The sequence below is a fragment of the Calonectris borealis genome, chromosome 11 (assembly GCF_964195595.1).
Source record: "Calonectris borealis chromosome 11, bCalBor7.hap1.2, whole genome shotgun sequence".
Taxonomy (NCBI): domain Eukaryota; kingdom Metazoa; phylum Chordata; class Aves; order Procellariiformes; family Procellariidae; genus Calonectris; species Calonectris borealis.
The window spans coordinates 19,540,265-19,563,356 of record NC_134322.1 but is presented as its reverse complement, the minus strand read 5'-3'; the positions used below and the strand labels follow the sequence as shown (position 1 = coordinate 19,563,356).

General features: G+C 44.6%; 1 protein-coding gene across 1 annotated transcript in view; it reads right to left on the bottom strand.

Annotated features, from left to right (window-relative positions):
* Positions 1 to 13,495, bottom strand: part of TLN2 (talin 2) — a 211,402-nt gene extending 197,907 nt beyond the window's left edge. The window contains exon 1 of the mRNA XM_075160321.1: positions 13,287 to 13,495. The gene's annotated coding sequence lies outside the window, so the exon portion shown is untranslated. The remainder of the gene's footprint in view (positions 1 to 13,286) is intronic.
* Positions 13,496 to 23,092: the final 9,597 nt, after the last annotated feature.

Sequence of the window (23,092 nt, the reverse complement as noted above, 5' to 3'; positions counted from 1 at the left end):
AAACAACGTTTTATGGAAAAACTCTGCAAGTGTAATCACTGATGGAATGGCTGTTTTGACTGCAATAAAAAAGGAAAAAAAAAAAAAAAGATTCCCGTGTAAAGGTTACAGATAGAACCAGATGTGAAATTCTTTCACTGCATCATTCATAGGCAAGCTATTGCAGCAAAGTTGGAGCCAGAAGTGCACAAAGTACCACAGGATGTCGTTGATATGCTTAATTTTATAAAACAAGATCTTTAAATAGTAGAATCTTTACAATACCTTGTAATGAGATGGGGAGTGACCATGAAAGTCATAGAATCACAGAATAGTTTGGGTTGGAAGGGACCTTTAAAGGTCATCTAGTCCAACCCCGCTGCCGTGGGCAGGGACATCTTCAACTAGATCAAGTTGCTCAGAGCCCCATCCAACCTGACCTTGAATGTTCCCAGGGATGGGGCATCTACCACCTCTCTGGGCAACCTGTGCCAGTGTCTCACCACCCTCACTGTAAAAAATTTCCTCATTATATCCAGTCTAAATCTACCCTCTTCCAGTTCAAAACCATTCCCCCTTGTCCTGTCGCAACAGGCCCTGCTAAAAAGTCTGTCCCCATCTTTCTTATAAGCCCCCTTTAAGTACTGACAGGCTGCAATGAGGCCTCCCTGAAGCCTTCTCTTCTCCAGGCTGAACAACCCCAACGCTCTCAGCCTTTCCTCATAGGAGAGGCGTTCCACCCCCCTGATCATTTTTGTGGCCTCCTCTGGACCTGCTCCAACAGGTCCATGTCTGTCCTGTGCTGAGGGCTCCAGAGCTGGACACAGCACTGCAGGGGGGGGTCTCACCAGAGCGGAGTAGAGGGAAAGGATTCCCACACTGAGGTTTGCTCGGTAACTTGTGGCAAAGTGCTTAAAAGAGTTGTCAAACTTAAAGATGCATTATGCATTTTTTTTTCCACAAAGACAACTGTTCAAAATTTGCTGACCTTTTCTGTGATGACAAGTGGCTGTCAGTAGTATGTTACCTAGCAGATATTTAAAAAAAAAAAAAAAACAAACCAACCAAACAAACAAAAAAAAACACTTACAGGGTCCCTTCAAGGTGAAGTTGATGTTTTAACAGTGAGCAAGTAACTGCTTTTCAAAAGAAACGCACTCTACAGAGATTGTTTTGAAAATGGATGTTTGGAAACGTTTCCATTGTTAGGTGATTTTGTTGCTGAAAATGATATGTCACCTATAAAAACCTCTCAAATCTGTACACTTAAAAGACTTAGAAATAGAATTTCCTAACCTGTTTAAAAATCTTGTAAAAGAAGAGTTTCAGGGGGTTTTGAATGCATTTGTTAAAAATTGAAGAATGCAACACTTTCCCATTAGTTTGCAAAAACAACCAATTGACATCAGGGAAGATGTAAATTTAATAGATTAATTCCAAGAAAAACTTTGCATAATTAGTGTATGGGAGTGGAAAACAAGTATTGTGATTTAGTAAGCACAACCATTTGGATCTATGTATCTTTGTGAGGTGTCTTTTTCAGCTATGTCAGCCATTAGAACCAAGTATTGAAATAAACTGAACCGGACCTTCGAATAGCTGTATCAAAGTGTCAAACCAAGATTTTTAAAAAAATAGTGAAGCATATTCAGTCACATAGCTCTCACTAAAAGATTTTTTTTAATGAGAGCAAAAAAGATTTTTGTTAAGAAATAGAACAAATTTTAACAATAGTGTTTATCTCATCCTTTCTTAATTTCTATTTTTTGTATATGTTTTATAATGTATATAATGTTAGTACAGTAGTGTAAGTGTATAATTTATAAATAAATATACATATTTTAGGGGTGCATACTCACAAATCTTTTACTGTTAAGGGTGTGAGATCAAAAAAATCTTTGGTGACCACTGCCTTAAATGACCTGGTAGGCTGGTAATACTATTCCAAAGAAATTAAGACCATTGCTGATTGTAATAAGATCCACATGGAACATAGTGTTTTGTTTTTAATTTTTAGTAACAGGCTTTTTTGCCCTCATACGTGCATGGCATTTTTAACCCTTCAAACTTCAATTTATCTTTGAAAAGGAAGGATAATAGCATTAGGTAGGAACACATTTTCCCTGCACAGATACTCAGTCATTACTGAGTCACTTTCATAGCCTGGCCTTACAGTTGTTTCAGTAGCAGTCTGCTTGGTTCCTCAGGGCAATCTACCCTTCTAACGGGTTGCAGGCTTTGTTTTATCTGTGTTAAATAATCTCCAACAACATAAGCAGTTCACCTTAACCACATACTTGTACCACAATCAAGGTATTTTTCTGCCTCCTGTCTTTGCCACTAAAGCCCTGCTATTCTGTGGGAGTGTTCTTACAAAGTCAGCCACAGTTCTGACACGAAATATTTAGGAGTATCTTTTCTGCCCAGGCCCTCCCAATATTTTAATGCTTTGTCTTGATGAAGATAGAATCATAGAATCATACAGGTTGGAAAAGACCTCTAAGATCATCGAGTCCAACCATCAACCCAACACACCATGCCCACTACACCATGTCCCAAAGGGCCTCATCTACACGTCTTTTAAATACCTCCAGGGATGGTGACTCCACCACTTCCCTGGGCAGCCTGTTCCAAGGCCTGACCACTCTTTCAGTAAAGAAATTTCTCCTAATGTTCAATCTAAACCTCCCTTGGTGCAACTTGAGGCCATTTCCTCTTGTCCTATCGCTAGTTACTTGGCAGAAGAGACCAACACCCACCTCACTACAACCTCCTTTCAGGTAGGTGTAGAGCGCGATGAGGTCTTCCCTCAGCCTCCTCTTCTCCAGACTAAACAACCCCAGTTCCCTCAGCCGCTCCTCATAAGGCTTGTTCTCTAGGCCCTTCACCAGCTTCGTTGCCCTCCTCTGGACACGCTCCAGCACCTCCATGTCCTTCTTGTACTGAGGGGCCCAAAACTGAACACAGGATTCGAGGTGCGGCCTCACCAGTGCCGAGTACAGGGGCACGATCACCTCCCTACTCCTGCTGGCCACACTATTTCTGATACAAGTCAGGATGCTGTTGGCCTTCTTGGCCACTTGAGCACACTGCGGCTCATGTTCAGCCGGCTGTCAACCAGCACCCCCAGGTCCTTTTCCTCCAGGCAGCTTCCCAGCCACTCTTGCCCAAGCCTGTAGCGTTGCCTGGGGTTGTTGTGGCCGAAGTGCAGGACCCGGCACTTGGCCTTGTTGAACCTCATACAGTTGGCCTCGGCCCATCGATCCAGCCTGTCCAGGTCCTTCTGCAGAGCCTTCCTACCCTCGAGCAGATCAACACTCCCGCACAACTTGGTGTCATCTGCAAACTTACTGAGGGAGCACTCTATCAATGATCTGGACGAGGGGATCAAGATATTGAACAAGACCAGCCCCAGTACTGAGCCCTGGGGAACACCGCTTGTGACCGGCCGCCAACTGGATTTAACTCCGTTGACCACAACTCTCTGGGCTCGGCCGTCCAGCCGTTTTTTTACCCAGCGAAGAGTGGACCTGTCTAGGCCGTGAGCCGCCAGCTTCTCTAGGAGAATGCTGTGGGAGACAGTGTCAAAGGCTTTACTGAAGTCCAAGTAGACCACATCCACTGCCTTTCCCTCATCCACTAGGCGGGTCACCTGGTCATAGAAGGAGATCAGGTTGGTCAAGCAGGACCTGCCTTCCATGAACCCATGCTGGCTGGGCCTGATCCCCTGGTTGTCCCGGACATGGCTCATGAGCACCCTCAAAACCAACCGCTCCATGATCTTCCCCGGCACCGAGGTCAGGCTGACCGGTCTGTAGTTCCCCGGATCCTCCCTCCGGCCCTTCTTGTAGATGGGAGTCACACTGGCGAGCCTCCAGTCGTCCGGGACCTCCCCAGTTAACCAGGACTGCTGGTAAATGATGGAGAGCGGCTCAGCAAGCTCCTCTGCCAGCTCCCTCAGTACCCTCGGGTGGATCCCATCCGGCCCCATAGACTTGTGAACGTCCAGGTGGCATAGCAGGTCATTAACTTCATCCTCTTGAATTATGGGGGGTTTATCCTGCTCGTTGTCCTTGTCTTCCAGCTCAGGGGGCTGAGTACCCTGGGGATAACCACTCTGACTATTAAAGACTGAGGTAAAGAAGGCGTTGAGTACCTCAGCCTTTTCCTCGTCCTTGGTGGCAACGTTCCCCCCCCGCATCCAACAGAGGATGGAGATTCTCCTTGGCTCTCCTTTTGTCATTAACATACTTATAAAAGCATTTTTTGTTGTCTCTCACGACAGTGGCCAGGTTGAGTTCTAGCCGGGCTTTTGCCTTTCTAATTTTCTCTCTGCACGACCTAACGTGATCCCTGTACTCTTCTTGAGTTGCCTGCCCCTTCTTCCACAAGTGATAAACTCTCCTTTTTTTCCTGAGTCCCAGCCAGAGCTCCCCATTCAGCCAGGCCGGTCGCCTTCCCCGCCCGTTCTTCTTGCGGCACATGGGGACAGCCCGCTCCTGCGCCTTTAAGACTTCCTTCTTGAAGAACGTCCAGCCTTCCTGGACCCCTTTGCCCTTCAGGACTGTCTCCCAAGGGACCCTCTCGACCAGAGTCCTGAGCAGGCCAAAGTCCGCCCTCCGGAAGTCCATGGTAGCAGTTTTGCTGGCCCCCCTCTTTACTTCACTAAGTATCGAGAATTCTACCATTTCATGGTCGCTAAGCCCAAGCCGGCCTCCGACCACCACATCTCCCACCAGCCCTTCTCTGTTCGTGAACAGCAGGTCAAGCGAGGCTTACCAGCTGTGTCAGGAAGTTATCCTCCACACACTCCAGGAACCTCCTCGACTGTTTCCTCTCTGCCGTGTGGTATTTCCAGCAGACATCCGGAAAGTTGAAGTCCCCCACGAAAACAAGGGCTAGCGACTGGGAGACTTCTGCCAGCCTCTGGTAGAATATTTAATCTGCCTCCTTGTCCTGGCTAGGTGGTCTATAACAGACTCCCAGCAGGATATCTGCCTTGTTGGCCTTCCCCCTCATCCTTACCCACAAGCATTCGACCTCGTCATCACTACCATCGAGCTCTAGACAGTCGAAGCACTCCCTAACATACAGGGCTACTCCACCGCCTCTCCTTCCTCGCCTGTCCCTTCTGAAGAGCTTATAGCCATCCATTGCAGCACTCCAATCGTGCGACTCATCCCACCATGTTTCCGTGATGGCGACTAAGTCATAGCTACCCCGCTGCACAATGGCTTCCAGCTCCTCCTGTTTGCCGCCCATGCTGCGTGCATTGGTATAGATGCACTTGAGCTGCGCTGCCGATTTCTCCCCCGACATTGGCGTCGGTCCCTAGGCTCTTCTCTAGAGAGCCTGGTTTTATCCCCTTCCCCCTCCGAATTTAGTTTAAAGCCCTCTCGATGAGCCCGGCCAACTCACACGCGAGAATCCTTTTCCCGCTGTGAGACAGCTGAACTCCGTCCGTCGCCAGCAGGCCCGGTGCCGTGTAAACCTCCCCGTGGTCAAAGAAGCCAAAATTCTGCCGATGGCACCAGCCCCTGAGCCACGTGTTGAGCCGATGAGTTTTCCTGTTCCTTTCAGTGTTCCGCCCTGCCACTAAAGGGATCGAGGAAAACACTACCTGTGCTCCCGATCCTCCCACCAGTCACCCCAGTGCCCTGAAGTCCTTTTTGATCCCTTCGGGACTTCTCTCTGCAACCTCCTCACTGCCAGCCTGTATAACCAGTAGCGGGTAGTCATCGGAGGCCTGCACGAGACTAGGGAGCTTCCTTGTGTGATTCCTTACAGGAAAGCAAGAGAATTGTGAAACCTAAATCCCATGGTTTCTTATTTCATATATCTTTCTTTTTGTTAGGCAGGATGGATTAAAATTTGGCTAGCACCTTGATCATCACAGCAATTAATACAAAAAGGCTGCTGAAAGCCCTTGCTTTCAAGAAGTATGAAAGAAGTAAAGAACTAGAATTTTAAGAGTACTGTTCACGGAGAACAAATAGCACTTCTCTAAATCTTCTCATGGAACAATTTCACTCATGAAATATATGCATTAGAGCTCAGGCAACCATCAACTATTGGGATGGATGGACCTGTGCTGCAAACTAAGCAGCAGCAAAAAAGTTGTTAGGATAGCAAAAGTGACACTTCCTCCTTCCCCCTCAAAAATACTACCAAGAAATTTGCACACTTGGGCTTTCTAACTGTACTGTGCCACGAGGTGGCCACCTACTGAACATAACTGTTCTTTTCCTCAAGATCATCAAGCTTCAAACAATTATTTTCCATGGTACTGGAAGGCTTTGTGTTGATGTTGGATGGTTTGCTGTGATCACTATAATGGGATTTTTCAAGATGGACCATTTTCTTTCAGGAACAGCCACACAGCAGCAGCTAAGCATTTCCCTGTAAAAGGTAAGTATCTGCATGTTCTGGAATGAGGAACAGTCAATTTTTTAATGAATTTTGAACAAAACAACAGGCAGTGTACAAAAGGAGAGGAGAAAGGAGAGGAGCCTTAGGTCCTCCAACTACCCACAGCTAGTGCAATGGATGCAAGTAGCACCACTAGCAGACCATCTTCCTGCTCCTGGGAAAAGTTCATTTTGTTTTTGTTTGCCTTTGCTTTCTTGGCTCTCTAAGGACAGAGAGAGGACAAAATGTCACTCACCCATAGAACACCTGTGAACCCATTTGAACTGACCCCTTACATATCACATCCTCTACATACAAAGGCCTCAGACAAGGCCCGTTAGATCCACTGCAACACCCCTTCTCTCAGTGTCTGGGTTTGTTCTGTACTTAATCCATAGTCTGGTCTGTCCAATCTCACCAGGAAAAGTTTAGTTAACTACCCTTTCTTCACAGGTTTCAGCCTTCTGTACATTCAGTTATGCTTCTCTTCTCCTCAGCTGCTTTTAAGTCTGCTTAGTATCACAGCACAGCTGAACAGGCAATCCAGCTACCATCAGGCTGATCTGGACCTTACTCAACTGCAAACGCAGCCACTGAATCTTTTTTTAAATTAAAAAACAAACAAATATTTTTCAGGGTTGGTACATACTACAAGATCTTGGGTTCTCGCTTGGGGTCTATACATCCTCAGCTGTTGCACATAACATTTCCAAAAACTACTTTAAATATCACAACAGAGTGATCTCATTTCCCACAGCCTTTGCTTTTTTAAGCTGAAGTTGGACGTTTATCTCTTCCTCCCTGTAGTAGTGTCTTTAGTGATACCCTGACCCAGGAGATGTACCACTGGTTCTTTCTGCTTGACCCTGCATTCCTGCTATGCAGTAGTGGCTCCCACTTGATCCTTTCACCAAATAGTTCAGATACCTCTTTGCCAACAGGAGAGGTTTCCTTATACTGCAACAGAAATCAATTTCAGAAAATCTTTTAGTAAAAAATGGGAAAATTACAAGGAAGAATTACAAAACTTGCAGTCTACAGAGAACTGTAGCATTCCAGTTTGGCTTCCTGATATCATTTATTCATATATTAATTGGTAGCCCCTTAGCTAAATTTTGACTCAGTCCTTGTATTTCAACATTTTTATTGTGTCTAAGCATTATGTACTTCAGTCCTACACCACCACCACATTCCTGCCACAATCCCTCCCATTAGATTACCATAGGTCTTTTCTTCAACAGGGATTATCATTTCTGTCAGACATTCATAACCTGCCTTTGCTGCTTCTATTCTCTCTGCCAAGTGCCACCTTGCTGTTCCCTGCTACATAGCATTTGGCACATTTAAATTGCCATAAATGCCTTTAAGGCTAATTAATATTTCCACCTGTACAAATTCGAGCCTGATTTTTACTATCAGTAAGGTTCTGAAACTGTTTTATGCTCACATATTTATGTCATCTATACCTGAACTTTAAATCTCACATTCTAGAAAAATCACAACTTTCCCACTAGTACATACCACCACTGTAAAGAAACCACAGTATAAGCTAGACTTGAGGTAGCTGAAACAAAGGGTTAGTTACCATATTGCAAATATCAACTCCCAAGAAAGGTAAGAGAGATCATTATATGAAAATAAACAAGAATATGTAATAAGAAAAGCATTACACAACTCTGAAGGCCTTTCTAAGCTGAAGACAGTCCTATTGTTTAAGAGGTTCTCACACCACTACTCCAAACACTTCAGCAAAACACTAAACACTTTGATATACTACAGTAACAAACCTGTCTACCACAGCTAACAAATATAAATTGTTATTCAACTTGAAAAACTAAACAGCCCATGTAGTACCATCGATTCTTTATCATCTCAATTGTTATTTGCTGTGATTTAGAAGACTGACAGCCTCCTGCTTATTCCTGGGTTACATGTCACTTTTTCATGAAAATAAGAAATCTCAACCTTACAAAAGGTGCCAGATAGAAAGACACAAGGTTCATTTACAATTCACTTCAGTTCACACTTTCTTCTTGCTGCCCAAACACAGAAAGATGAGCTACCTACTGAGAATGCAAGGAAGGCAGTTTCAAGTGCCAGCCTCACCCGTCTTGGCAGAAATTCAACTGGTTGCTGCCAAGTAAGGGGACTACAAGTAAGAAGTCAGCACTGTAGTACTGTAAAGATATTTTAAGACAAGACTTATTGTTGTATCATCACTCTCACCTTGCGAAGTCAGTGAGTGCGTTTTCTAACTTTATGAAAATGCTTGGGTAAAAAGGCACTGGAGCTTTGAGAATTGAGGGGGTGGATCTCTGGGGATGGAATCCCAGCTTGCAACTGCAAGTGGAAAATATCAAAATGTTATCACAATTGCTTCAAGTACGCAGGCTAATTCAAACTCAATTCCAAGATAAGCATGTGTGCACACAACACACCCAGGGAAATGGTTCTCGGGCACTACTGTGAAAACGGTTTTCAGCAGCATTAGCAGGGACAGAAACCTACAAAATTCAATGTTCACAGTTACAAGCCTGGCATCAAAACTAACCACAGCACCCCCGAACATATCAGTCTCACTCAAAAGGCATGTCTTTACTGCACCCAGAGATAGAAGGCCACAACTCTCTAAACAGAGATCCAGGATTGATCAGACCCAGGATTTCAGTATCCTGTGGACAGCCTAGCACTTAGGTATCTAAGTAGTTTGGGCTACCTTCAAGGCAACCAGACATTCTTTTTGAAAAGGAATGGATTGTTTAATCACAACAATAAAAATAAGGCATAGAAGAGCTTAAGACGCAACACGATGTCCATAATCATAACAATCTTATCCACAGAGTTGCAAAAGCCTAGATTATCCTGCTTAACATAGCCTCTGGAACTTGGGAGCCAGGCTACTCTGAAAAAAAACCTCTGCTTTATCATTTGCATCTCCCCTGCCCTCAAACGTTCTTCAGTTCAATTTAATTTATACTCTTATAACCAATGTGGTCAAAAGCAGAATCCCAGAAGCAAAAACCTGCATTCCCCTTCAGGTACCAACAGACAGGACTAGCTGAAACTATAATTTCCAGTTATATACCAGTAATATTTGTCCCAACTGACACACTAAAATCCAAAAGTAAACAAACGAAACCTAATGTGCAAAACACTGCCTATTATGACAGCCTCCCCCCATTTGCAACAACACCCAACCATTTTGTTTGCTGTTCTCAATTTGCATCAGCATTCTATTGTCTGCAGAAACACGCATAAGCAGACTTGCCAAACCTTTTAAAGATTCAAGAGCAGGGAAAACAAGGATTTTTGAAAGCTGGATACAGTGGTCTGTAAACATATTCACACTTCTTTCCTAATTATGGCCTGGTGCAAAGGCAGCATCTGGATTTCTTTGCAAGAAACTGCATATTTCAAAAAAAAAAAAAATCAGGATGCCTACTCATTTGGCAGTTTACTGAAATCTCTGAGGTTCAGACAGGACTAGGAGCTGAGAATAACTTCAAATGGTGTTTTTGGTACTTTAATGCTAAAATTACGGATTGGAATGATGGTATTGCTCACATTTCATGTACATACAACACTGATATCCCAACAGCTATTTGACACTACACTGCCACGAGAAGGAAAGGAGGCGGATGTCTGTACTACTGTCTAGCTGTGGTGACTAATTAAAGTACTGGCATTTTTGGAAGCTGCCCAGACCTTGCATTTGCACAGATTTAATAGAAATATATTATATAGGTAAGCATATGAAGTGACACAGTCCAAATATTAATGCTTCAGAACATCCTTGCTGTGCGGAGTCAAATCTTTGTAGAAACAATACCAAATAAGAGAAGGTTTTCACAGCAAAAATTTTAAGTCATCATGAAGATTATGCCGTTCAAGCTATGCCACAGCCAGATAGTTCTTTCAAGCCCACTCATCCCTCTCCAAAATAAAAGACTTGAATCTACTATAGTGGTATTTTGTACTAATCAGTTATCTTTATAACTATAGATGCATGTCCTAATATAAGTAGAATTCAGTGATTAGATTAGCTGGCAAATGATGAAAGAAGTCTAAGTACAACAAACCAAGCTCAGAGTAAAATTACTTAATCCTTTGCAGTTCAAATGCAAGTTCATCTTTCTCAACACCATCAACTCCTAACCAATCTATCCATCACACATACACCAAAAAACCTCTCGCCCTCTCAGACACTACTACAGTGCAATGGCAGCATTTCAAATCAACTTAAATTTGGCTGTACTACATTCCATTACATGATATCATGCAACAGATGTTACTCTAAGAACACACAGGACAATTATTCAGGGTAAACTGCTGTAATTTAAATGGCAAAATAAATGGGTATCCTATATGAAATTGCTATAGTCTTTATCAAATTTTATACTGAGATTCAGAACTTATATATTGCCCAAGTTTGTCACAGTTAACCCAGAGACTTAGACTGGCAACCAGAAACAAGAAGTATCCTTATCTTAAGCTCAATAATTTTGCCACCAACAGATAAGCTAGATGAAAATTCCGCTTAACCCTTTAGTTCTGCAGTGACCAGTGAGTCACTGAGGCATGGTGAAACTCACATGAAATGCATTTCCTAGAGGCAAGAGATTTTTTTTTTCCCCTTCTATCTGTGCGGTAACCTTCAATCTCAAGGCACTGCCTTGAAAATTTCATGTTTTGAAAATTAAAGCAGAAAAGGTAGTTCAGCCAACTTAATTCAGAGTTAACTTAGCTAACAGCTGTCCTGTTGGAAGAATGGCTGACCATTATCGCAAACAGATACGAAAGCTTTTCATATACTACAGTTTGTAAGGTATTTATAACTAACACTGGCAGCTTGCATTCATACTTGCAACACACTGCCATACACACATGAGTAAGTGATGTTTTACACAAGCAAGAGCAATCTCAGAAACGTGTTGCTTGTTTGGTTTTTAATCATATGGACATTTTCCCATAGCTATTGGGCTCTCTTGACAATGCAGAACTCCCGACACCTTTAAATAACATACTTTCAAACTGGCTTTCTGGTTTGAAACTTAATATGGCTCAAACTTGGCTCTAAAACACAGGTCTGCAAAATAAACTTTTAAAAGATTTGGAGGAAAGTGGGCAATTGTTTAATCTGACAGAGTTTTTTCAATCAATGAACATTCCCACGATCTTTCTAACTAGACGCCGCAGCAGCATTTTAACACACAAAAAGTAGAGCCTAAATAAATTGAAGTGGCTGGTCAGCAGAACAAAAGTACTACAGAAGGTGAGCACAAAGACAGAAGAGGTCCCAGTTCCCAGATAGGTGTTCCCACGCAGTGCCCAGGCAGCGGCACTGGGTCAGGGCCCTCTAGTCACCCGAAGGCAATTCTGTGCCCTGCACCCCACAGCCATCTGCTAGGGTGGCATGGAAGAAAGAGAGGTGCCAGGACACGCAGGGGCACCCCAGCCCACAGCATGGACAGGCTCCCTGCAAGCACACACCTCGCCTCCCCCACCAAGGGAGGTTTTGCGCTTTGGCACGAGGCTCTGCTGCACCGGAGCAGGTAGCCCAGAGCCGCTGGCCACTTGCACGCTCCCACGCCGGTCCGGGGAATGGGAGGCCGCGGAGCAGCGCGGCTCACCCGCCCACCCATCCTCGCCTGCGTTGCGCAGGGGCGGACGCGTCCTTCCCTCCCCTCCGGGGTGGCCCTACGGGACGGGTCTGCGACCCGCTTCCAACCCGAGCCGCCCCACGGGTCTGGTGGGAAGAGGCGGACATACACACAGATAGATGGATGTAGATACACGCGTACACGCGCGCGGTATTATCGTCCTTGGGAGGTCGTCGCTTCGCAACGTGTTGCGAAAAGGTTTTTTCTCCATCGCGGTCGCCAGTAGCGCCCAACGGCGAACACAGCTCAGTCCCTCGGGCAAACCTACCCCCCGACCCGGCCACGCGAAGCTCCCCCAGACAGGCTGCGAGGGGCCGGCCGCCCCTGCACCTCCCTCCCACACCAACCTCCTACGGCACAGGGGGGGATCCCAAAGGAGCCGCGGTTTCCCTCCCACCCCGGCCCGGCTCTTAACGAAGGGAAGGTGAGCCGGGGCCGCTCTCCCCTGCCCGGAGCTCAGCCCGCCCGGCGGCGGAGCCCCCACCGGGCCGCGGCAACCCGGCTCCCCGTACGGCTTTGGGCCGGGCTATTGCTGTCTTCCCTGGAACCGGCAACTTGTTGGGCGGGCAGCGCTCCGCGCGGGCGAGGCTGTGCCGGACGGAGCGCAGCTCCCGCCTCCCGCCGCGGGATCCGCGACCGGCAGCAGCCGCCTGCCTGGCTGAGGGCAAGGCAGCGCCTACATGCGAAACCCAGCGGCAGCTGAGTCGCCGCAGGCACGGAGCGGCTCCGCGCTCCTGCCGCTCAGCCCTGCGCGGAGTCTTCCCCCTCTCGGCGGCTCAGCACGGACCAGACACTCCATGCAACGTGCAACGGCAGGGCAGGACAAGGGGGTCCTCGCGGGCTCCTACCGGGAAAGGCGTTACTGTAGCATTGCAAAGCGCCTAAGCCCCGCCGCTCGCTCGCTTCCTTCCTTCCCCCCCGCTCGCCTGCTGCCCGCTCCCGCCTGCTCCGCCGCCGCCCGCAGCTGCCGCCGCTGCGGACTCCAGGCGCAGACCCCCGCCGGGGAGGGCAGGAAGCGCGTCATCACTCCGGGACCGCTCCACCGCCCTTCGCCCAGCACGGCCCGGCCCGCTCCGCCGCCGCCCGGCCCACGGCGCGGGGAGCCCGGGACGCCCACCCGCCCAGCCCGAGCGACCCGCGGCTCCCGCCCGCCCAGCCCTCCGCTGCGCCCGGAGACCGGCGGGAGAGGAACCCCGCCTCAGCTGGGTCGCCGGGGCGAGGGCTTAGGGCCCCCCTTACCTGGGCGTGAGGGAGCGGCACCTCCGCCGGCCGCGGCCCTCGCCGAGGCGATGAGGTAGCGTTGCTCCCGCTCTGCCCGTCCGAGCCAGCAGTAACCGCGGGGACGGCGGCTTCTCAGGGAGGAGGAGGAGGACGAGGAAGAAGGCCGGAGGAGCCCAACATTTTTTACCGCGAGAAGGAAAATAGATCCGTAGGGCGCAGCCAGCCCCGGGGCGGGGGGTGGCTGCCGCCCGGGCGGCCGCCGCTGACCGCACAAGGGCTGCTGTGGAGGCGCGAGGCCGCGCGCGCGCTGCCTCAGGGGGCGGGCGGGCGCCTCGCGCCTCCCGCCGCCGCTCGTGCTGCGCGGTGCTGCAGCGCTTGGCGGGCTCCGTGTCGCGATAGGCTAATACTCGTCCCGAGGGCTCACAGCAAAATGCCGAAGTTTGGAGCAAATCTGGGCTCACAGCCCACCCCTGTGCCCTGGGCCGAGGCGGTTTTCCCTCCCGAACGCCTGGGAAGCGCTGATTTCACCCAGGCCCTGTCAGCGTTACCCAGGTACTCGCACCTCCTGCCCCTTCACCAGAGGCTTCGAACAAAACTCCCTGGGCAGAGATGGTTTCAAAGTAACAAAAATACGTGGATACAGTCGGTACGCTGTGAAAGCGATCCAAACTGCCCTTGGATTTTGTTGCATTAAGCATTTACAAGTAACACCAGCAAGAAAGTGACTGCTGTAGCAGCAAAGGAAACTCAGGACTTTCCTTACACAGCTCGTGTCGTTTTAACTGTTCTACTACGTTACAGTCATGTAAATGGTTTCCATACCAATATATTGATATCAATACAAGAAAAGAAATAGTTATGCAAACTTAAGTCCCTTATGTGAATTAGTTTCGTATATACTGGGGTCTTTATCAGTAAAACTGTGACAGTTAAAAATCATCCAGTTAAAATAATTGAGTCTGATTTAGCTGAAGTAGAGCCATTAGCAAATATTTTTACTTGTAACCAGATTAAAGAGCTGCGTCACTGTACAGTTGGTTTTGCCCTCAAGAGTAATTTTGCTCCAACAAATTAACCTTAAGATGCTGAACTCATGTACAATTGCGCTGTAACACAGTCCAACGTAGTTACACTTGTATCAACACACCGCTTTGTGGGCATGTTTAAGACAGTCTGTAGTTGCAAAAACTAACCAGGTTATCTTATACACCCGCACTACAGAATTAAAAGCATCACAATGTTAACATCTGTAACAGTCACGCTGAGCTGTGTCAGCACCAGCAAAGGAACAAGAAGTGTCTGCCCTGTTAACTAAAATAGAGACAACAGAGGGTTTGCTCTATAACTTGCAAATACTTGACAGTATACCTGTTTTACAAGTGAGTTATTGTTATCATATTTGTTACTAAAGAGATACTATCATGTCTGTTATTAAAAGAAGCGATAACTAAAGTATTTCTTGTGTTTTAGAGATAGCTTTGCAGATGTAAGTTACCTGTGAACAGCCGTAACATTTTGCATAAAGAGCAGCTTTTTTTTTTCTGGCCTTTTACTCACCATAATAATAAGCTTCCAACAATGCGGCTCTCCCTATTTGGCGTACAACTTAAACTCCCCTCTTACAAAATATATAATAATCACTTCATTCTTTTCTTTGCGCAGTATTATCCTATTTCCTGGCTGCGATACGGCTTCAAAAGAAACTTCCTCTACTCCATTGCTGTACTTCATTGCATTAGCTTTTTCTGCCTTATAAGCTTCACTTTTAAACCTTTTCCTAGCCTATGTGTTCTCTCACGTAATAACATGCAAGGCCACAATTCCAGTCTCTGTTGCTCTTGTAATTTCTGTGTTCTCCTATTTTCCTCTCACTTCACAGGAAGGCCGTTTAAACCCCTGTAGTGCATTGCCCTCCAAACAGCTCCTCTGAAACCTCTTTATCATGTTGTCAGCAAAAATACCCGCTAATCCCAAAGAACAAAATTTTACTACAATATGGAGTGCGATGGTGAGACCAGGCTCCCCTGTATCATTTCTGTGTCTTACTTCTCCCAATACCTCTGTGTGTCTGGACACATTTACTATCTCCCTTTGTACCTGGCTAGTGACTTGCTTTGGGGCACAAACCAGCTTTTTTTTTCTTTGTTTGCAACATACCAAATACAAGGGGGTCTGAGCACACACCTGGGTTCTACAGTAACAATCCATGGTAATACTATTACAATAATAAATGAGGTATCCTATCAACCTGTCATCTGAGGATCCAGCTTTTGTTATTTCAGTAATGAGGAATAACCATATTTTTGCTGCAGTACAATGGACATAGAGAATAGAAGTATAACTTCCTGGTTCCTTCACACTATTTCAACTTATCAAAATTTGCAGATAGGTGCATTTCCCTTGAAAAAAAAATAGTCACAGTGTAGATGAACCTGAAAGCACTTATGTCAATGTATTCACACAACCCAAAACTTCTTTAGCATTTCTACAGAAGTTTTGGCCTTTCATTTCTTTTCTTTTCAGTCTGCCACTGGTTTCCCGGAGTATTGTTAAACTGATTTTACCAGTCACAGCAGAGTTTGAGGTACTAGTACCTGCATGGCATAATGATCTCCTGAGATTGAATTAGACTCCAGTTGCAGTTACCAGCTGTGACAGGTAATGTTTATGATTTGTTGTGATTGAGTGGAAAAATAACTTTTTTTTTTAGAAAAGAATGTAACATTTCTAGGCTTTATTTGTATTCAGAGAACATTTTAAAATTAAGACATTCTATCGGGCACCTGACTTCTCTTCTGAGGTTACGTCTTCCTTCCATCCCAGCTGTTCTAACACTTTATCTTTCCATCTCCTAACTACTAAACCCCAGAGCTTTAAGGGTAAGTGGGCTTTGTCAGAGCAAGAACTACAACAACCTTATGTGCTTCTACAAAGCCAAATGGGACAGGTGTGTGAACATCAGGCACGTTCTTTAGTGGTTTGCCAGGTGGGACAGTAAGGTTGGGGACATGTTTTTTTTTTTCCAGCTTGGGAGGCAGATATTAAGCAATCCGCCAAAACAGAGGCATGAAACATCTACACAAACTATCCATAAATGCTGTCTTATTTGTTCATAGCCCTCTGTTAATCCTTGTATTGAAATTATTTTTGGACTCTGGTACTTAAAATAGCCCGTGGATGACAGCAATACTGGCATATTTACTGGTGTTTCAGCTACACTAGAACTTAGCCAAGTGTGTGTTCAGGGGCCTTCAATGAAGTATGCTATAAACAGTTTTCTCATCTGTCATTTCAAATACATTTTAAATCACTGTCTCAGAACAGGTCCATTAAAATGCAGCATAAATCATACCCAAGCATGTAAACTAGATTCTGTGTGTGTGTGTGACCAGACTACTTTAATAACTACATTAGAAAGCTTTGAAAGATAAATTTAAGACACCTAGTTATAAAAATGGCATTTATAATGAGTCAAACTTATCCTTGATGAGTAATGTTAGGCAAAAGTCAACACTGTCATTATTACTTTAGCATTAGCAGGCAGCAATATTATAATGGTTCTGAGTGCACTAATAGCCCTTAATTACCCTGACCAACCTCACCTGGGGCCTCCACCCACACCCTCTGCCCATGGGCCCAGGAGCTCCATATAAGCTCAGCCCTGGGCTTTTAGCTCTTGTGTTAGCTAAGTTATAGGACTGTCTGTCTGTAGTTATGGGCTCTGCTGATTTAGACTCTGATTTGCAGACTGAGTTCTTGGTCTGATTTTGAACCTGTCTTGTGTGTGGACTTGCTGTGGAGATGACTAGGCTGTGTCTGACTCTGGTTGCTTTCACTAGGCATCATCCTGATCTGTGGACTGATTTCTTGGTTGCATCTTGGACCTGCTTTATTGATGTGGACCTCTCTAATGACCTGGGTTCTCGGTTGAACCTGTCTGCTATCCCGGTATGTGTCTTGTTGCCCTTGTTTGGGTACTGTAGGATGGCTTCTGCTCTGCTGGCTGTGTTATTGTATGTGGCTCCCAATTTTGCATCCTTGGAAGCAGCTAGCCCTTGCTGCTCCTTGGCAGATACAGGCTAAGGTACAAACTAATTTCTCAAAGTGTTATAGTACTTATGTATTCCTTATTGTTCTAATAATCTTGCTATTGTTTGTGTTATCACAGTAGAGATCTAATTTTGCTAGGCATTAAGCAACCATGGAACAAAAGCTCACTCCTTGCCCTGAAGAGCTTACTACCTAACCATGCTGTAAGGAACAGCAGATTGAATGTGCAAGTAAGATGTTAGTGGCCAGCATCACATACTTCTGTTTCCACGCATCAGCAGCCTAAGCTACTGTCTGTTACTTTAAAGCACTGTAGTACAGGAAAGTTTGAAAGAGATACAAAGGAGACCAAGCAAATGCCTTCAGAGATATCTGAGGTGTTTCTCATAACATGCAGGGTGATAGTGAATTGTACAGTCATAAAAATGTGGGGCTGAGAGAATTTCAAGAAACCAGCTTTCTGCACAATTGTGACGGTGTGCTACCCCCACCTGACCTTTTCCCATAACCCTGCTCAAGCGATAACCACCTGTGGCAACTGCGATGGATGTGTCTGGTCATGATGGATGCATCCAGCTCAAAGTGGATTTCGGGGAGACAGATAACAACACAATAGGCCATGTGTCCACCTAACCACAGTGCTGATCAATATCAGACTCAAGCTAAACTTGGAAGAAACTAATGTCTACAGTTGGTATGTAAATATGACTATGAGTGAGTCATCTTACTCCCATAAATAGTGGGTAGCCCAGGAGCCCTTTGAGTTCTCCTGCACGGCAGTGATCTGCGTGCCAGGATCTCCCCTTGAGCAGGGCTGCCTCTCAGGGTTACCCTCGAGGTTAAGAGATTCCTTGCTGTAACAGATCCTCGGTAAGTGACTAATAGCATGCTAAACTTGGAAATCCTAGCTAAGTGATATAAAATGCGCATATATAATTCTTCAGACATAAACTGTTGACCAAGTCTGGGACTTGGATTGGATCCAGCCGCACCTGGACTCCTCTCTGAGAAGGAGTTTAGAAAGCAAGGGGGTTCTTTCTGAACCTCAAGACTCAACAGGAGGGTCTCCCTGACAGTTTTGTCTGACCCTGTCCTCTATACAGTAAATAATCAAGTGTACCTTGCCATCGAATCTTGTTAACTCACTGTCACATTTACAATCAAACTTTGTTAAATCGCTGTCTTACATCAATAAACATATTGCTACTTCTCTCTTAGGAGTGCAGTGCATCTCTCCCTCTTACTCCATCTGTGATGACAATGGCAAGGTGTATAGTCCTGGAGGACTGCTGTTTGTTTAACTTCTTTGCTAAGATCATCAGGCCAGGAGATGCTGCAGCATCTCTATGTATCTAGTTCTGGTGTTCCACCAGCCTTACTAGGAAGTTTCTTCGAGGACCCAGTCCAGATTTGTGGTGCTAATTCAAATAATTTTTTATTGTACTTCTCTCTTTGGTCATGGTAAACAAATGGATCATGATTCTGACTTTATTTGTTGAAATTATAACTTTATAATCAGAAGAATCAACTTTTTTTCTTTCCTCTGCTTGACTAACATCTATTTAGGTGTTCCTGAAAAGGTTACTAATTTCTTTAGGATTCCTGCACTCTCCTCTGGATCATTACAACTTTATGTATGCTTTTCAAAATCTGGTGCAGCCCTCTGTATTGGCTTTTTAGCTTTCATTTGTGAATCAAATTAGTCCTCTAGATAACTTCTGCTATTCTCATACTAAGTTAATGATTTTCTGACTAGTTTTTGTACACAGGCTTTTTCTTTCCTCTTTGAACCTCTCTCTACTGAGTTTCTTGACATTGGGCCATTTCTTCAGTTTGTTGTGATCATTCTGGATTCTTAAGACTCTCTTCCAGGAGCACGTGCAGGTATTTTAAACTGCAGAGGTTACCTCTGCTAGTTCAAAGAATGCAAAAGGCTGTCTTTTTGATACCGTAGTGCTTGGTATTGTGGGCAGTTCATGGGCTTTACAAAGATGACGTAATTATCTCTGCTACTTTGGGTCATATCGCTGCCATCTGACTTTATCAGTCACCACCTTCTCCCCACCTTCTTTGGGCAACATCCCAAGACCTCGCTGAGCTCAGAGGCAGTGGCAGCAAAAGGCCCTTGTGCTACAGGTGGAAAATGCATAGAGGAAGGGGGGTGGTTGGACTTTCTTCCCCATTACTCACCCCCACTTGTAGATGCAAAATATCCACCAGCGGGTGTAAGATGGCATATGCCACATCTTGTGTTAAACATGTTCAGTGAAGATGATCCTAGGTATGTGAGGGGAAAGTGGAATTTTGGGTAACAATTTGACTGCTGGCCTTGTGTAAACACTGCTCCTGTGTTTTTCATTTAGACTACATCCACCTTCCTTATCTATTCCATACCACTGCACTATACAAAAAGCACAGCGTTACTGTGTTACAACAACTGTGTTCTTATTTTGCATGGGCTTTTTCATTCTTGTAATAATCGGACCTTCTAGTAAACTTCTCACTGGTTCCACTTAACATATAGAGATCCAATTCCATACGGAAATAACTTATTCTAAGGAGGCATTATAGCATTGCTGAATCTTACTCTTCAGATTTGCACAGGAACTTGCAGAAATTAATTTATTAGAAAAAAAATCTCTTTGGACTGCTACCCTTAACAAAGAAATTAAGTAACTGAAGGGATCATCTCTCTCTCATCTTATGCTAGCAGGCTTACAGTATTCAAGGTCACGCACAGAGTTGTAGCAATCTTGTCATGATCTTACCAATTTTTCCCAGCTCTACTAATTTTAGTCATGATGAAAAGACAAGGCACTGACTGATGTCTGTCAATGCAGGATCAGCTGATCTTATAATTCTTTTTTAGCTCTGAAATTACATTACAATCTAAAATACAATTTCTCTTTGAGATTGTATTTCTCTTGTGTGGTAGTTGTTATATTTGAAGAAAATCAATCAGCCATTTCTAAACGAGAGAACGATTTTACAGAGTTAACATTTTTTTCTAAGGAATACTCCAGACCAAGACTGCAGAAAACAAAGGAGATGTTTTAGTACCTAATCTTAAAGGGAAAAGCAGTTTCAAGAGCTCAAAGAGAATGAAGGATAGGATTGTAATTCAGATCTGGTTCCCACAGAAAATGTCAGTCCCAGCAAAGTTAATGGGACACAGATTCGGCAATGTGGGAGGTCAGGAGATGAAGAAGAGTAGCATCCCTCTTGGTTGTATCCCACATAGTACCCAGAGTGGGAGGGTCATAAATTGATCCCCTGGTCAATCAGTCTGGCTGCCCCCAAGCATGGTATTTGTATCATCAGAAAAATTCGAACTCCCAAACAGCAGTGTTTTCTGTAATGCTGTCCCTCAGAAGGCAACCCAAGTTGCCTTTTGATTACAAGCCCCCTGTGGCTTCTGACAAACACATTTTAACGTTAATGTTTGCAGCTGAACTACATTCTGGTCTGATGAACACTTCCAGGTTTTCAAAACTGCTGTGGGAAGAATCAGAAAGTAAACATGAGGACTGTTGTCCACAAACCCACATGCGTCTAGCTAAGTGATAATTCTCTACAGGAACAGTAAGTAATACAGAGTTTTTGGGTTCCAGATACTCCTGAGTATAAATATACACACTTTTTCTTGTTGTTTTTAAAAGCACCTACTAAATTAACATTTATTTTTAAAAGTTTGGCCCTTTATTTAATTTTTTTCTTGTCCATATGCAAAGACAGAACATAAAGTTTGCTGCACAAAGTACACGTGGAGATACTTTTTTTTACAGTTTTGAAAATAGGATTCAGTCTTCTAAACTTCTTGGGTATTATACAGAGTGACCCAAATCAGATGTGGCTTGTATGGAATTATGTTGAACTTTTTGCATTGACTGAAATTTGTATCATGCAGCAATAATGGTGTTTTTTCAATTGCCTGTATTTTCAGGATACTGATAAAGCACTGGAGCAATGCCAGGTGTTTTAGGAAATACATTGCTGTTTCCCTGGCTCCCCAGATATTATAATACATTAAGTTCATTGCTGGACTAAAGAGTAATTTTTGCTATATTTCTTTAACTATGGTGATTCAGTCTTAGAGAAAAAATCTTCACCTTTAAAATGAGAGATGTTGTTAGCACCTTGTCTTCAAAAAAATCATTTAAATAACATGCACTATAATGTATGTAACTCTGTTTCCTTTCTCTTTTACAATCTTCTTCAATGACTGGCAACAGCTGCGCCTCATTTTTATCATGTGGTTTTATTGTTCAGAATTACTGATTATTTGTTATGATTTATAACAGCAAAAGTCTTTGATGCTTTAAAACAATGAAACACAGACATGGACGTATTTAAATGAATCCAACAGATGCATTGTCTGAGTCTGTGCGTTACCAAAGGAGAGAGCTATAGTTGACACAGGATTGTTTCCTGCTGGAGGTTTGCCCAAGAAAAATTGGCGGCAGTCACACTATTCTTTATTGCGAGTCTCCTCTAATGTGTGCGTTTAATGAAGCACTAACATCTGGGCCCAAAGGGTAAACTTCATGTGTACAAACACTATAACTCTTCAAAATCAATATTTATTTGCAAACTTTTCACTCAAGAAAAAACATCCCAGAATATCAGCTTTGTGGCCATGTGCTACTTTAGCACTACTTTGGGTTTGTGGAGCTGAAGTATTAGATAAGCTTTGTTCCTTCCTGTGCCTCCCGTTCAATTGTTGTGTTCTCTTTACGGCCATGCAGGGATTTCCAGGGCATGGCCCCAGGCTTCTGCAGGCAGCCAGCACTGCTGCAATTATTGATCTCCACTGGAGAGCCAAGGAATGAAATCACAGGGAAACGGAGCTGTGTCTTGGGATGGTTACCTCTAAGGTAAGGCACGTGATAGGGCAGAGCACAGGAAGACATCAGTCACGGTGGCCGATGGGAAGCCGCCTACATTCATTCCTCAGTCCATTTCTCCCTTCACTCTTTTTGTTTCTTTCCCTCATCCTCGTACCTTACTTGATGCATAGCAATTTGAGTGGGTGCTGTAAGCGGGTGTGACTTGAGCGTGGAGCTGTGAGCACGGGCAGGTGGGCTTGTATGTTCTGCAAAGGCTTGTGATTCTGGCTTTTTCCACAGCGAGAGGGAAGCCCTGCTGAGTGTTTACTTCTGCTGTACCAGCTTGCTGGCATTTTAAAATAGCTCTTCCCATACCCTGTGAGAATCTGGTTGGATTTCTTCCTAAATCTTTGGACTTCTGTTATATCTCTTGTTGTGTTTTTATTATGTGAATCAAATCCCAAGGCCTCCTCAAACAGGAGAAGTGGGGAAGTTCTCTTTCTTTTTCTATTTGTTAAGCAGTATACCTACGTACAAACATAGGTTATTGTGTCATAGAAATATACTAGTGTATTTGCTCAACAGTATCTTACTGTATTGCTGACAAATACTCACATGATGTCTGAGAAAAAAGGGGGGTGGAAGATAAGGGAAGTTATTCCTCATTGCTGGTGCCAATGCTTTGAATAGGCTGAGGAGCTCTGAAAGATCCCAATACGTGGATGGAATCTTGCTCCATAAACAAAGTGGCTGCATAGAACTCGACAATCATTAACCTGGGGGGACAAAAGGAGTTACTATAAAGAGGGCATAGGTTCATTGTAGTCTGTCTTCTACAATAATGTCTTAAGTCAGTTTATCCAACTCTATCCAAACGGGTGAAGAATGCAATATTATAAAAACCTGATGAAGTAGATCGCTTGTACAAGGACTGTGTGGGAAGAAAAG